Source organism: Egretta garzetta, unplaced genomic scaffold, assembly GCF_000687185.1.
Source record: "Egretta garzetta isolate BGI_Z169 unplaced genomic scaffold, ASM68718v1 scaffold397, whole genome shotgun sequence".
Classification (NCBI taxonomy): Eukaryota; Metazoa; Chordata; class Aves; order Pelecaniformes; family Ardeidae; genus Egretta; species Egretta garzetta.
The window spans coordinates 2,930,215-2,936,573 of NW_009260493.1; positions in this window are offsets into that span (position 1 = coordinate 2,930,215).

Sequence of the window (6,359 nt, forward strand, 5' to 3'; positions counted from 1 at the left end):
TCAGAGACACAGTAATGATTAATCAAGGCAGAGATTTTAATCATGCTTGAGATAAATGCATCCTGCCTAACATCCGTAAATACAGACCCGTGCTGTACTTGCTGCAGTTGTGTGTCCTGGTATGACTGGAATTAATCTTCTCAAATTTGAAATTGTTTGGGGACCTGGAATAGGTTGGTATCCAGAAAGGAAAATGTGGGGAACTCTGGGCACTTGGAGCAATGCAGTAAATTGATTCTGGAAAAAGCCTTCTAATATCATTGGAGCTCCTCACTCATGGTTAAAAGTTTTGCAGTACGTTGTTAGTAACTGATAACTGGTTTATAAGTAATGTTTTAAACAAGAAAAAAACCTCAGGTGCTTAACTCAACTGAAAGCTCAGATGTGATTCACGGGCGTATCTGAGTCAGTATTTGGAAACATCTCTAAATCACATGGGTGTCTTGCATGTATTTCTGCAACTGAATTTCTCTTGCTTCTGTATTGCTTGAGTGCATGGGGATTCTGTTATTTGGTGTGACAGTGCCCCATAAATAAGTCTGTATGAGCACCACAAAAGGTAACCGAGGACCTCTTAATAGTGCATGATGGTTCTTCTGAAAGTATCAGGATTTGAATGCTGCTTTTTAAAACTACTGAGCTGCTTGTAGATAATCACCAGACTTTGCAGTTCTTAAGTTAATATCTGAATATTGTGACTTTTCTTAGTCCAGAAGTGGAGTTCTTGATTTAATTTAGTTTCACTTTTTGAATGAGTTTGTTTTAATTCTGATGTTGCTGAAAGCAAAAAAAAAAAACCTATAGAAAAGAAATGTAATACTACAGGGAGGTTTTTATTAAACAGGTGAATTTAAATTTTTATTTGTATAATAAAATCATAGTATAAAAACAGTTTGAGGGAATGGTTCAGGCTAGTAGGTTTTTTTTCTAGGCAGGTGTTGCTGAACACATTCACAAGAGCAGTGATGCCTAGCACTATACAAGCAATATACGGTTTCTCCATTTGCTCTGTATTAGTTAAAAAGATAAGCATTGGGGTCTGTTCTTCTTTGTAATAAATCTTTATCACTTTAACTGGCAGCTTCTAGAATAATGTATAATCTCCTGAATTCCTAAGGTAAGGCTTCTGTGGGAGTCTGTCTGAGAAGACAGTGTCCCTAGTGTCTCTTAATGCTTCCATCTTCAGTTTTTCCTTTGCTTCTTGTCTCTTAGGAATGCCCGAGAGAGGAACATGCGTAGAGATTTCTTTACTGCAGGCAGGACGGAAGGTAGCTGCCATTCCAGGCTGAGAGGCACAGGCGCTTGAAGAGCCGCTTGGTATTTCTGCATAGACTATCCAAATGTATGCTTTCCCCAGCAGTCTGATACAGCTGTGATGGAGGAACTAAAGCAAAGAGGCATTTTTTTGTCAAATCATAGCCCCAGGTGTTACAGCCGCTGCAGTGAAAATCTCTTCAGTCTTGGAGTACTTAGGTGAGCTTGGGTTTCGGGGTAAAGTGTGGGGGGAAAGGTTAAATCTAGCTAAAGGATAGCCACTGTTAAAAGAAAGGTAGTGTGCTCTGAGATGGGAAAGAGGTAGGGGGCTCCTGCATATGTTTCTGAAGCATTTTTCTTCCTGGTTTTTCCAAGGTCTTTGGACACTAGGTATTTTAATTCTTCAGTACCCTTAGTAATATCAAAGGTGGGAGTTAGTGTGTGTTTTGACTTGCTGAGAGTTTGGGTTGTTTTTTGTTTGGGTTTTTTTGGTTTTTTTCAAAGTGGCATTGACTAAAATATGTTTACTTAAGTAGTTTGTTTGTGAATGGTGAAATGAAACAACGGTTCATCTGCCAATTTAGAGCCTTGCCTACCCTACTTGTTTCTATAGCTTCACTTGATGCGGTGAGGACAGCTAAGGGCTTAATGCTGACTCTGCAGCTGATAACAAGCCTTGCAGTTGTTCGAAGTAGTAAACCACCTCAAAGACAATATTAGACAGTAATCATAGGGCAAATTGCTGTGAAAGATCAAACAGTACAGAACAGAAAATGCAAAAATCATCTCAAGTTAATTGCCTTTTGTTTGCAGAGATCCAGGTGTGATCAACATATTGCTTATCAGTGTTTCACAAGCATCTGGTGTCAAAGGCTTGTGCTTGCTAGACCTACTGAAGAATATTTGTTCTAACTGATGCGGTTTTTGTAGCAAACCTTTCTGAAGTTTATTCATAACAGAATGTTACTGGAGTTGTTTGAGGTGACCAGAAGCCCTTTATTGTTCATTCCAACTAAAAGCTTAAGCTGCTGTCCTAGAAGAAAAATTCAAGTCTGCTCACTGGTCAAGGCTATTTAAAATGTAAAGACTTGACTTGTGAAGAAGAGTCCTAGCTCAGAAAAAAACCCAACCCACACCACCAAAACCCAAGAAGAAACCACCACCAACAAAAAAAAGTGATGCTAATGGTTAACTTTTTTTTTAAAGACATTTTACCAGGCTTCCCAAATTACAGTTTCTGCTTTGCTAATGGGATGCAGGTTGAAAAGGTTTACCTGACCCATTCACTTTCCAAAACAGAAGTATGGAGTTTGATCCTCTTTTGGTGAATCTGGGCACTGCTGCCACCAACACCTTGTCCAGAGGAGAGCAACTAGGATGATAAAGGGACTGGAGCATCTCCCCTATGAGGAAAGGCTGGGGGAGCTGGGCTTGTTCAGCCTGAAGAAGAGAAGACTGAGAGGGGACCTCATCAACACATACAAATATCTTAAGGGTGGAAGTCACGAGGACGGAGCCAGACTCTTTGCAGTGGTGTCCAGCGACAGGACTAGGGGCAATGGGTGCAAACTGAAACACAAGAGGTTTCAGTTGTATATGAGGAAAAACTTCTTTACTTTGAGGGTGACATAGCCCTAGAACAGGCTGCCCAGGGGGGTTGTGGAGTCTCCTCTGGAGATATTCAAAGCCCGCCTGGATGAAGTCCTGTGTAACATGCTCTAGGAGAACCTGCTTTAGCAGGAGGGTTGGACTCGGTGATCTCCTGAGGTCCCTTCCAACCCTTGCGATTCTGTGATTCTGTGAACAGTAGGACAGGAAGCTGGAGGTGAAGCATGAACCTGGAAGGTGTTGCCATCTGTGCTGCTGTGATACAGCAGTTGTCTTCCTGAGACAGTGGCACCAAGCAAATGAAAACCCGTGAATCCCTGTCCCTTGAAAAGAGCACCTACTGAATGGCTGAACCACTGAACTGCTGAAGTGCTAACTACTAAAAGGAAGGCAAGCATTTATGGGAATTTCATGCTATGAAGCTTTTATGGATATTTCCTTTGTACTATCTGCCACTGCCAGCTGTCCAAGAGAAGCAGTTGTGGTACAGGTTTCCTGAACTTTAACACATGGCTGAAACAGATGAATTTATGGCATAACACAAGAGCTCTTTCTAACACAATGAGGTGCTATCCGTAGAGAAAGTTTTTTCAAAGGTGTGTCCAATTTTTGAGTGGCTTCTCCAATTTTAGGGCTATGAAGCATACTTGCATTGTAACACAGCAGTTCTGCATCAGGAAGTCCAGCATTACAAAAAACATTTTACTTTGGAAGCATGAACTTAAACAAAAACCAGTAGTCACTCTATGTGGGTCATTAATCATTCATATCAACAGAGGTTTAGACAGGGGAGCTGTTGTTAATAAAGCTGCTGTGAGCAAAACTGATGTGCATTAGCTGCTCATGTGTATGCTCGTGGCTAGTGAGGATTGGTTTCTGTTGTGCTGGTTTTCTATGAAAGAGCTAGCCTGCTGCAGGTGAACGGTAATGCGGACAAGTGTGCGCTTGTGCACATCAGGATTGTCAGATTTGGGGGGTTAGTTGCTAAGGGTGAAAGATTCTTCTTATGAGAAATAGTTGCTTCTCTTGCTTTATCACCTCTTTCAAGATTCTGGGGGACATACAGAAGAGCCAGTCCATCAGGATGTCTGCGGAGATCTTGGATACTCTTCTCATTACTTAGTGTAGTGATAATGTAATCCTTTATTGGAATTTTATTTAATGACTTTTGCTGGCCAAATTCCTTCAAACTTAATTTATGCTAAGACTCTTGACACACTGACAGTTATGGTTTCATAGTCGTATGTCTGCTTGCAGAAATAAGTAGGTAAATGCTCTTGGTTATTTTTTTTCTCTTCATTTTTAATATTTTTGGGAAGAGGTGTGAATTACTCAACTCAGGTAAGTAATGGAGAGAGGCTAAGTCTGCTTCAGGTCTGCAGAGGAATAATGCTTTGGTTAATCTAGTTATTGCTTTTCAATGCAAAGAATCTTTTGTATTCTAATATGCATAGGTACTATTACTGTTATAATTCTAAAAAGATAGTTAGTGACTGATGGCAATGCTTAGGATTTCTGTAAGTTAGAGGGGCTTCATTCTGTAATAAGTCAGTAAATCTATAAATTGGGAAACCACAGTCCAGATGTGTTAACTCTACAGCAAGTAGAACCAACTCCTAAAGATGCTGATGTGACACTGAGAATTACTACTTTTCTTTCTATTTTCTGCTCCTTATTACAGTCTGAATATCTATATCCATACTGCTGAAAAGCTCCTTTTTGTTTAAGGAGGAATTCTTGCTGGTTTCCCCCGTCCTCAGCTTCTAGAGGAAATTGCCAGCTCCCTCATTCCAGAGAAACTGCAATGTATGCCAGAGCTGCAGAGATGCTGGGAATGGGAGAACCCTTTCCTCTCTGGCATCTGTTGTGCCAGGGTTCTGCTTAATCCATGCTGGCCTCTTGTGCCAGGGTTCTGCTTAATCCATGCTGGCCTTTTCTCAGACATGGGAGCATGAGATGAAGGAGAGTCAGGATGTGTTGCAAACTCCTGGTGGAGATGCTGGAAGCTCCACTGCCACATGAGCAAAGGGGGGCAGTAGGTGTACAGTGCAGTGACCAGGTCTGATTTCTGGTCAGTGAAATCTGTTTAAACTTTTTTGGTTAGCAGCCCTTTTTCTCAAAGGATCTGACAAAACAACTTCAGAATCCAGAACCAGCTGTATCTTTGCGGGGGGGAATAAGTGCAGCCAGTAAAAGAAACTAATTTTCTTATAGCTCATAGACTGATTAGCAATTTTTACTTGTTCTGTGGATTTTCAGTATTCCATAAATGAAGCAATGGCCTTTATTCCACTAACCATATGTTTGAATCTCTGACGTTCGTGTAGTTCTTGGATTGTTTGATCCTTTTAGGTATGATCAGAAGTAAATGAGACACAACAGTTATTGTAACAAGTCTTAGTTTGTGGGGTTTTTTTAACGTGTTTTGAAGAAGTTGCTTTTGTGGTGTTCGTTCTGTGATCTTTGGAATTAGTCAGAGATTCCAATTTTATAAATACTCAAAATGTCCATAAGCTTAGACCTAATACTCGATGCATGTATTGCAATGCCCCAAGAGCTAAAATCCTTTTCTGATTAAATGCTTTCTTATCTCCGTGCCCACATGCTGTTTTGCATGAGTGGCAAAGATCTAACTCTAAGCCATAACTGCTACGTGGATGTAATATTTGTGGCCAGTAAGTAGGAAAACGTTTATTGCAAAACCAAACCATTTTCCCTTTTACAGTATTTTGGAACTGATTGACAAAAATTTAAATAGGGTTGGGGCTGATGCCTCTGCCAAAGGGAAGGCTGGAGGGAGGGTTTTTCATTGTTAACAATACAGTTATTAAATTAAGGGAAAACATTTAGTCACTTACTTTGGATTTGGTTGAGTTTATATTCTTTTTCCCATTTAATCTCAAGAGTCAGAAGCTAGTGTTAAAGGTAGTGCCAGGAGTTCTTAGGGGCTTAATTCCCAAACTAGGCAAATGAGTCCAGAAATGCAAGTGAACTGGAGAGTACCAGCAAAAAAATCTGGGGAATGTATTTGAGACGTCAATATAAGGATCAGGTTACAGATGTACTTCAAATGCTTAATGCTCTGTAAGAATCCATTTCTGTAGTATTGCAAATCTTTTTTTTTTATTTTCAACTTCTCAAACTGCGGTAAGGCAAAAATTACTGGATTTGTTTGTATTTTTCCTTCTTTCTTTTTAACAACTTCTAAAATGGGAATCTGGAGCAGGTGAATGGATAGACTTTGGCACAATGACTTTATTAAGTTCTCTGTATCTCTCTTGGTCTTTCCTTCCCTACAAGCTGAATACTTCTAGATTTTTCTGAGTAACTTTATTTCCCTGCTACATCTGGAGAACTGAGTATTTGTATCTGATCTCTTATTAGAGAAATAATATCAAATATAAAATCAAAAATCAATATCAAGCAAATGTATCTTACCTTTCCAGTCTGGTAATTACTGTGGGGATGTTATGCCAGTTTTCCTGATGGCTAGTAAA